We start from the raw sequence: 11095 nt of genomic DNA, 5'->3' as shown, positions 1-11095 counted from the left end.
CCAAATACTTATTTTCCACCATAATTTACAAATAAATTCTTTAAAAATCCTACAATGTGAATTCCTGGATTTTTTTTTCCACATTCTGTCTCTCACAGTTGAAGTGTACCAATGATGAAAATTACAGACTTCTGTCATCATTTTAAGTGGGAGAACTTGCACAATTGGTGGCTGGCTAAATACTTTTTTGCCCCACTGTATATATATATATATATATATATATATATATATATATATATATATATATATATATATATATATATATAACTTTATTTTTTTTTTACAGACGTCACTTTCCTCCCTGTTTGGCACTCAGCATCAAGGGTTGAGATTGGGGGTTGAATCACCAAAATGATTCCCGAATTACTGCTCACTGCTCCCCTCACCTCCCACACCTAGTGTATGTGTGACTATCAGTGGTACTTTAACTCCTGTTCTTTATAGTTCACTTTTTCCTGCCATTATGTCTCCCAAGCGTTAATGCTCTTCTGATGACAGTGTGTCAAAGAAAAAAGTGAAATTTGACTTATAAAATGCTCGGTAAGAAAATAAATCTGATTAACATTGGCTTCATGTAGGTGTGTTCTGATCCGATATTGATATGTGATATCGGTCTGATATCAGCAAAAAAAAAACAAATATCAAATTAGATCAGCATTCATGTAAAATCTCCAATACAATCAGCCCTGCAGAGAGTTTACTTGTGCAGCCAGTTGACATTTAAATGTCCTCCAATAAACACACAAAACTGGAATTTTCTTGTAGCACACAAAGCTCAACATACGTGTCCTTAATTAAACCATATTGCAGTCTAAAACAGCTCATTTGTCAATACATACACGTATTGAATAATTATAGTTGCATATTACTTACACACTTACACAAAGTCTCCAAAGCAGAAGAATATCAGAAAATATCCAGTAACAAACGTTTCCGTATCATTCGACTACCTGTGTCAAGAGCTTAGCTTAATGAATTATCCTGGCCAATAAACAATTACCACTCCACTTCAACTTAGATACAGCCTTAATCCTTATTAAGTTTTTCATAGCTACCATTGTTGTCTGAGTCATTTCACGCTAGCAAGCCTCTTCTAACAATACTCACTAAAAATAGTAAAAGTATGCTAATATCATATGGGGTTAATATCACTATCGGTCAACACTCAAGGCTTCAATATTGGTATCGTATCAGAAGTGAAAAAGTTGATAGTTGTCACCACTATCATCAAGGATAAAAGTTAATGTGGGTTTAGGTTTCAACAGCACTGAGATGATTAAACTTTCAACACAGATCGAGCTGATGACATTTGATATTATTGATTATCAATAGTAGCCTCTCTTCTGGAATAGTTCCAGTAGAGTTTAAACATGCAGTGGTACGACCTCTACTTAAAAAACCCAGCCTCGACCCCTCTCTCCTCTCTAACTTCAGACCTATCTCTAATCTTCCATACATTTCCAAAATATTAGAGAAGGTTGTCTACAGTCAGTTGTTGCCCTTCTTAGAGGATAATGGTATCACTGAGCTGTTCCAGTCCGGTTTTAAAGCCCTCCACAGCACAGAGTCAGCGCTTCTAAAAGTTTTTAACGATATCCTCCTGTCCACTGATTCTGGTAAATATGTTGTCCTGGTGCTTTTAGATCTGTCTGCTGCGTTCCACACCGTCGACCACGCCACCTTAATCACTCGTCTTGAGAACTGTGTGGGCATTAAGGGCGCCGCCCTCAACTGGTTCCGGTCGTACCTAACCGACAGGAGTTTTTGTGTAAAAGTAGACAGTTTTATGTCGTCCACAGCTCCTTTACCACATGGGGTCCCCCAGGGCTCAATCCTTGCCCCAATTTTATTTGCGCTTTACCTTCTCCCCCTTGGTTCTATTTTTAGGAAGTACAGTATTGCATTTCATTTTTATGCCGATGATTGCCAGATTTATTTTCCCATGGCACAAAATAACACGGTTCAACGTCTTATTGACTGCCTGCACGACATCAAAGTCTGGCTTTCAGCTAACTTCCTGAGCCTAAATGAAGATAAAACAGAAGTTATGTTGTTCGGTCCAAGTCGCTCTCCCTCCCCCAACGTTGACCTCGGCACTCTGACCCCGTATCTCAGCGACTGTGTCACAAACCTGGGGGTAAAGTTTGACTCAGATTTTAAATTCGAAAAACAAATCAGCAGCGTCGTTCAAAAAAGCTTTTATCAATTACGCCAAATAGCGAAAGTGAAACCGCTTCTATCAAGACATGATCTTGAGAAATTAATCCACGCTTTTATCTCGACTCGTCTTGATTACTGTAATGCCCTGTATGTTGGCATTAGCCAGGCCTCCCTCGCCCGCCTGCAGCTCGTGCAGAACTCTGCTGCTCGTCTGCTAACACAGACCCGCAGACGTGAGCACATCACCCCTATTTTAGCGTCCCTTCACTGACTCCCTGTGCGTTACCGAATACATTTTAAACTCCTTTTATTTGTTTTTAAATGTCTAAACAACCTCGCGCCAACCTATCTCTCCGACCTCCTTCAGCCTTACTGCCCCACCCGATCCTTAAGATCAGCCGATCAGCTGCTGTTGACGGTCCCTGACACAAGGCTGAAGCTTAGAGGTGACAGAGCTTTCGCCGTTGCTGCTCCCAAGCTCTGGAACGACCTACCCCTGAGTATTAGACAAGCCTCCTCTCTTCCTGTTTTTAAATCTCTCTTAAAAACATACTTTTATTCCATGGCTTTTAACACTGAGTGATATCCATCCTGCAATGGCGCCCCATAATACACCTGCTGTGATCCTGTTTTTATGTTTTTATGTTTTTATTAATTCTATTTTAATTATTTATTTTTTATCGTGTTCTGTTTGTGTTGTGTTGTGTTTGCTCGGTACTCGTTTTATCTTTTAACCTGCTCATTGTACAGCACTTTGGCTACCCCTGTGGTAAATTTTAAATGTGCTCTATAAATAAAGTTGATTTGATTTGATTGCTATTTCTGTCTTTCTCAGCATTTTCTGTTGACTAATCAAACTTCACGTTTCTTTCTTTGACGCACTGCCACCAGAAGGTTAAAAAAGTCAACAAAGAGGAACAGAAGTGAGGTTCTCTCTCTAGTCTAGTCACAAATGATAAGAGTACGTATTCTACCTTGGCACACATAACCGCTTACGGGAGTGCATCAGACAGGAAAAAAAAAAAAACTGGAAAAAAAAAGGTTTCTTCTGTGTTAGAAAAATATATCTGTAAGAACATAAAAGCTTTATTTTCAAGTCTTACTGGACAAAAAAAAAAGAAAAGAAAGACAATTTAAATATTCTTAGCAAATCTTTCCTCTCCCCAGTCACTTCGTCACGCTCTTTCAATCAATCAATCTTTATTTATATAGCCCTAAATCACAAGTGTCTCAAAGGGCTGCACAAGCCACAACGACATCCTCGGTACAAAGCCCACATACGGGCAAGGAAAAACTCACCCCAGTGGGACGTCGATGTGAATGACTATGAGAAACCTTGGAGAGGACCGCATATGTGGGTAACCCCCCCCCCTCTAGGGGAGACCGAAAGCAATGGATGTCGAGTGGGTCTGACATAATATTGTGAGAGTCCAGTCCATAGTGGATCCAACATAATAGTAAGAGTCCAGTCTATAGTGGGGCCAGCAGGACACCATCCCGAGTGGAGACGGGTCAGCAGCGCAGAGATGTTCCCAGCCGATGCACAGGCGAGCGGTCCACCCCGGGTCCCGACTCTGGACAGCCAGCACTTCATCCATGGCCACCGGACCTGTGCCCCCCCCCCCCTCAAGGAAAAGGGGAGCAGAGGAGAAAAGAAAAGAAACGGCAGATCAACTGGTCTAACAGGGGGGCTATTTAAAGGCTAGAGTATACAAATGAGTTTTAAGATGGGACTTAAATGCTTCTACTGAGGTAGCATCTCTAATTGTTACCGGGAGGGCATTCCATAGTGCTGGAGCCCGAATAGAAAACGCTCTATAGCCCGCAGACTTTTTTTGGGCTCTGGGAATCACTAATAAGCCGGAGTTCTTTGAACGCAGATTTCTTGCCGGGACATATGGTACAATGCAATCGACAAGATAGGACGGAGCTAGACCGTGTAGTATTTTATACGTAAGTAGTAAAACCTTAAAGTCGCATCTTAAGTGCACAGGAAGCCAGTGCAGGTGAGCCAGTATAGGCGTAATATGATCAAACTTTCTTGTTCTTGTCAAAAGTCTAGCAGCCGCATTTTGTACCAACTGTAATTTTTTAATGCTAGACATAGGGAGACCCGAAAATAATACGTTACAGTAGTCGAGACGAGACGTAACGAACGCATGAATAATGATCTCAGCGTCGCTAGTGGATAAAATAGAACGAATTTTAGCGATATTACGGAGATGAAAGAAGGCCGTTTTAGTAACACTCTTAATGTGTGATTCAAACGAGAGAGTTGGGTGGAAGATAATACCCAGATTCTTTACTGATTCGCCTTGTGTAATTGTTTGGTTGTCAAATGTTAAGGTGGTATTATTAAATAAATGTCGGTGTTTAGCAGGACCGATAATCAGCATTTCCGTTTTCTTGGCGTTGAGTTGCAAGAAGTTAGCGGACATCCATTGTTTAATTTCATTAAGACACGCCTCCAGCTGACTACAATCCGGCGTGTTGGTCAGCTTTAGGGGCATGTAGAGTTGGGTGTCATCAGCATAACAATGAAAGCTAACACCGTATTTGCGTATGATGTCGCCTAGCGGCAGCATGTAAATACCAAAGAGTGCAGGGCCAAGAACCGAACCCTGAGGAACTCCGCACGTTACCTTAACATAGTCCGAGGTCACATTATTATGGGAGACGCATTGCATCCTGTCAGTAAGATAAGAGTTAAACCACGACAAAGCTAAGTCTGACATACCAATACGTGTTTTGATACGCTCTAATAAAATATTATGATCGACGGTATCGAAAGCAGCGCTAAGATCAAGAAGCAGCAACATAGATCCCCCTCTTTCTGGGGGATCTGAGGTGTTCCCAGGCCAGCTGGGAGACATAGTCCCTCCAATGTGTCCTGGGTCTTCCCCGTGGTCTCCTACCGGCCCGACGAGTCCTAAACACCTCCCCAGAGTTGTGTACTATCTAAGACAGACTTGTCTTTAAATCGTCACAAACTACCCTGTAAATTACATGTGTGCAAGAGCATAACAACTTCCTCTTCAGCGACTTAAGCCTTCAAAATAAAGCTCCGGTGTCAAAATAAATTGTTTCCTTTAACAGGGAGTAACAATATAGAAGGTCATTAACACTTCTATTTGCGATTAATCGGGATGGATCATGTACAAAATGTCAGAAAATGTGATTAATCATGACTATGTATTGTATTTGTTTGACAGCCCTAATTTAAATATGTGTCTGTGATGAGGTGGCGACTTGTCCAAGGTGTTCCCCGCCTTCCGCCCAAATGTGTAGCTGGGATAGGCTCCAGCACCCCCCGCGACCCCGAGAGGGACAAGCGGTAGAAAATGGATGGATGGAAGGTTGTGTTTCAAAACATGAAAGATTTCACCGAAAGACATATCTACAGTTCAAAGTTTAATAAACAAAGGAAACACATTTTGAAAGACAATAATGCGTATTTAAAAAAAAAAAGACAATTGTGGATATTTGCTGCTGAACTTCTTTTTGACTGAAGCCAACTGCTGCTCATCAACTGGGACAAGTCTCCACAGACACTCGGCTCGGTTTTCCCTCAGTAGCAGTTGTGACAGTCAACCGCATCGGAGGAAGTGATCTAATGTTTACTATTTACTTACATTCACTACACACCAACTGTGGAAACATGCAAAGTCTTCTCACAAAAACTGAGTAAGAAATGATCTGTCAATCAAGCACACTACTGCAGTAGGAAGGGGATTCATATGACCCCATTCGTCACGGTTTACCTGACACATGAAACGTGACAAATAGGGTAGGGTGCACTATCAAACTTTAGCTGCCAGATGACAGTAGTGTTGAATATCCTAAAATATATTTCGTGGCAAATCAAACTTTGACTACAGCGTCAGTTGCTATGTAGAGTGGCACTTTCCATTATTTCCAGCAGACTGCATTGCAAAATGAATGATGATTAGATATTTCCATAAACTTCATAAGAATAAAACGTGCTCAAGTCGGTCCACTGTGTAATCATTATTTCTTTTAACAAGGCTCGCTTAAGCTGACATATATATATATATATACAGGTAAAAGCCAGTAAATTAGAATATTTTGAAAAACTTGATTTATTTCAGTAATTGCATTCAAAAGGTGTAACTTGTACATTATATTTATTCATTGCACACAGACTGATGCATTCAAATGTTTATTTCATTTAATTTTGATGATTTGAAGTGGCAACAAATGAAAATCCAAAATTCCGTGTGTCACAAAATTAGAATATTACTTAAGGCTAATACAAAAAAGGTATTTTTAGAAATGTTGGCCAACTGAAAAGTATGAAAATGAAAAATATGAGCATGTACAATACTCAATACTTGGTTGGAGCTCCTTTTGCCTCAATTACTGCGTTAATGCGGCGTGGCACGGAGTCGATGAGTTTCTGGCACTGCTCAGGTGTTATGAGAGCCCAGGTTGCTCTGATAGTGGCCTTCAACTCTTCTGCGTTTTTGGGTCTGGCATTCTGCATCTTCCTTTTCACAATACCCCACAGATTTTCTATGGGGCTAAGGTCAGGGGAGTTGGCGGGCCAATTTAGAACAGAAATACCATGGTCCGTAAACCAGGCACGGGTAGATTTTGCGCTGTGTGCAGGCGCCAAGTCCTGTTGGAACTTGAAATCTCCATCTCCATAGAGCAAGTCAGCAGCAGGAAGCATGAAGTGCTCTAAAACTTGCTGGTAGACGGCTGCGTTGACCCTGGATCTCAGGAAACAGAGTGGACCGACACCAGCAGATGACATGGCACCCCAAACCATCACTGATGGTGGAAACTTTACACTAGACTTCAGGCAACGTGGATCCTGTGCCTCTCCTGTCTTCCTCCAGACTCTGGGACCTCGATTTCCAAAGGAAATGCAAAATTTGCATGGTTGGGTGATGGTTTGGGGTGCCATGTCATCTGCTGGTGTCGGTCCACTCTGTTTCCTGAGATCCAGGGTCAACGCAGCCGTCTACCAGCAAGTTTTAGAGCACTTCATGCTTCCTGCTGCTGACCTGCTCTATGGAGATGGAGATTTCAAGTTCCAACAGGACTTGGCGCCTGCACACAGCGCAAAATCTACCCGTGCCTGGTTTACGGACCATGGTATTTCTGTTCTAAATTGGCCCGCCAACTCCCCTGACCTTAGCCCCATAGAAAATCTGTGGGGTATTGTGAAAAGGAAGATGCAGAATGCCAGACCCAAAAACGCAGAAGAGTTGAAGGCCACTATCAGAGCAACCTGGGCTCTCATAACACCTGAGCAGTGCCAGAAACTCATCGACTCCATGCCACGCCGCATTAACGCAGTAATTGAGGCAAAAGGAGCTCCAACCAAGTATTGAGTATTGTACATGCTCATATTTTTCATTTTCATACTTTTCAGTTGGCCAACATTTCTAAAAATCCCTTTTTTGTATTAGCCTTAAGTAATATTCTAATTTTGTGACACACGGAATTTTGGATTTTCATTTGTTGCCACTTCAAATCATCAAAATTAAATGAAATAAACATTTGAATGCATCAGTCTGTGTGCAATGAATAAATATAATGTACAAGTTACACCTTTTGAATGCAATTACTGAAATAAATCAAGTTTTTCAAAATATTCTAATTTACTGGCTTTTACCTGTAAGCATGAGACTACTGCAGCACCACAACTAGTATGCAGTTACACAGCATCAAAACTGTTCAGTGCAAAGTAAGCTTCAAAATAAAAGCACGGTATTATTAACCTGCAGCTAACAAAATCCATTTATGTTATTGATTGTTTCTAGATTGTTCAAAAGCTGTACTGTCATTGCAGCCAAGATTTGCCATCAAATTAGCGCAGCAGCTACGTAAAAAAAAATAATAATCAAAAAAATAGAAAAATCGAAATAAAAATATGTTGAATCGGAAGAAAAAACAAAAAAATCCTAAATTTTCGCCCATTCTCTTCTTGACTAGCAAATAACATGTAAACAAGACAGATTTATGTCATTTTTATACCACTTCTTCTGTTCCGGGTCCCACATGAGTTGGAATCTATCACAATTTCATCAGTTTACATTTGAGTATTTATCTTCTGAATGGAATGTACGAATAAAAATATATACTGTGAATGTGTATATAACAATTCTGCTTAGCGCCCCAAATTAGCCAAGAGCGGTCCCACACCCACCAGACATAAACAGGGAGACTACACACCTACAAATCACAACTGAAGAATCCTTTTGAATGAAAGGTGAAATGGTCTTCAACAAACAAGAAGAGTTTAGTTGCCTTCATTGCAAACCTTTGCAGGTGACCACAACCTGACGACTGACACACACACATTGAGCCTTCTTTCAGGTACAATTACTGTATGTAAAACAACAGGAATTAAACATGTGCGTGATTACATCAGCATGTGCGGTGCACAAGAGGGAATATCATATCACATGTGACACAGCTTTGACCTTTTAGGTGGTCTTTTTTTAAAGAAAAAAAATGTAAACATGTAAAGTGTAAAAATAATATTCTTAGTCGTCTTAAAATACTTTCTACAGTAGAAAGAGAATTTATATGGCCCCATTTTTCGCGGTTAAACCTGACACATGAAACGTGACAAATTTGGGGGATGCACTAACCACTTTAGCCGCCAGACGGCAGTAAAATGTTGAATAGCTCAAAATGTGTTTTGTGGCGATTCCAACTTGGACCACACCACCAGTTGGTTGTCGCGGTTTACCTGACACATGGCACGTAACAAATTGGGGGGGTTGCACCATCCACTTTAGTGGACAGATGGCATGAGTGAGTGTTGACTCACTAATTAGTGTTGTGGAAAAATGTGTTTGGTGCCAATTCCAACTTTTACCAGAGCGTCAGTTGCTATGTAGAGTGGTGCTTTCCATCATTTTCAGCAGACTGCGTTGCAAAATTATTAACCCCCCCTCTTCCTCTACCACGAGATCCACCCAGGAACAGGGCCATATGAAGCCCTTCCCTAATGTATGTTCCATTTAAAGTAAAAAAAAAAAAAAAAAATCTAATTTGATATTTTCATAAACTTTATAAAAGTAAAACCCGCTCAAGTCGGTCCGCCACGTTATTATTATTTTCTTTTAATAAGGCTCGCTTACAAAGACATAGAATCAAAATATCTTATTTGAATAGTTATTTTCTCAATTTTAACATTGTTAAACTAGATTAGACAAAATATAATTATTCATGCTCAAATTAATATTATGATGCAGAATCAATGACTAAAAATAAGTAAGTACAATATTTTTCGGACTATAAGGTGCACTTAAAATCCTTTCTTTTTTTTTTTTAAATTGACAATGCGCCTTATAACTTGCTACGCCTAATGTAGGTATTCATTCTGTTTGTGCTTACTGACCTCGAAGCAATTTCATGTGATACATGGTGTAATGATAAGTGTGACCAGTAGATGGCAGTCACACATAAGAGCTACGTGTGGACTGCAGGTTGATGCCAGTTCAACAAATGACGCTAGCAAGTAGCTGTAAGCAAGCAACACCAAAACTTTGATGTTTCATTGGGAATATAGAACATTACACACCTCGCTCAAAAATCTGTCAAAATGTTTTAGTACGACTTTGGTAAGCTGTGAAGCGGCACCGCTTGATGGATTGTCAGAGCATTACCGCTACCATAGTCAAACGTACTGTGCTTCAACATAGGGATATTATATTGGTGTGCGTATAACGACCCCAAAATGGCACCTATTAGGTGTTTTGTTTTGCAATATTATACAAAAATAGAGCTGAAATAGACCTGCTCATCTGCAGTGCGCCTTATAACCCTGTGCGCCCAATGGTCCGAAAAATACTGTAGCTCCTAAAATTAGTGACATTTCCAAAAATAAATGGTTAAATCTTGGCGAGTGGCAAATAACTTGCAGTGTGGGGCTGTATGAATCCCTTCCCTACTGTAGGTCAGGGGTGTCCAAACGTCCATAAAAACTGAAGGAAACGGCGTCACTTTGATACTTTTTGTGCATTAAAGATGCCAAGTATGACAATACAGGTAAAAGCCAGTAAATTAGAATATTTTGAAAAACTTGATTTATTTCAGTAATTGCATTCAAAAGGTGTAACTTGTACATTATATTTATTCATTGCACACAGACTGATGCATTCAAATGTTTATTTCATTTAATTTTGATGATTTGAAGTGGCAACAAATGAAAATCTAAAATTCCATGTGTCACAAAATTAGAATATTACTTAAGGCTAATACAAAAAAGGGATTTTTAGAAATGTTGGCCAACTGAAAAGTATGAAAATGAAAAATATGAGCATGTACAATACTCAATACTTGGTTGGAGCTCCTTTTGCCTCAATTACTGCGTTAATGCGGCGTGGCATGGAGTCGATGAGTTTCTGGCACTGCTCAGGTGTTATGAGAGCCCAGGTTGCTCTGATAGTGGCCTTCAACTCTTCTGCGTTTTTGGGTCTGGGATTCTGCATCTTCCTTTTCACAATACCCCACAGATTTTCTATGGGGCTAAGGTCAGGGGAGTTGGCGGGCCAATTTAGAACAGAAATACCATGGTCCGTAAACCAGGCACGGGTAGATTTTGCGCTGTGTGCAGGCGCCAAGTCCTGTTGGAACTTGAAATCTCCATCTCCATAGAGCAGGTCAGCAGCAGGAAGCATGAAGTGCTCTAAAACTTGCTGGTAGACGGCTGCGTTGACCCTGGATCTCAGGAAACAGAGTGGACCGACACCAGCAGATGACATGCCACCCCAAACCATGCAAATGTTGCATTTCCTTTGGAAATCGAGGTCCCAGAGTCTGGAGGAAGACAGGAGAGGCACAGGATCCACGTTGCCTGAAGTCTAGTGTAAAGTTTCCACCATCAGTGATGGTTTGGGGTGCCATGTCATCTGCTGGTGTCGGTCCACTCTGTTTCCTGAGATCCAGGGTC

The sequence above is a fragment of the Nerophis lumbriciformis genome, linkage group LG15, assembly GCF_033978685.3.
Source record: "Nerophis lumbriciformis linkage group LG15, RoL_Nlum_v2.1, whole genome shotgun sequence".
In the NCBI taxonomy this organism is placed as follows: domain Eukaryota; kingdom Metazoa; phylum Chordata; class Actinopteri; order Syngnathiformes; family Syngnathidae; genus Nerophis; species Nerophis lumbriciformis.
The sequence above is the reverse complement of the archived record's forward strand: the minus strand, read 5'-3'. Positions refer to the sequence as shown.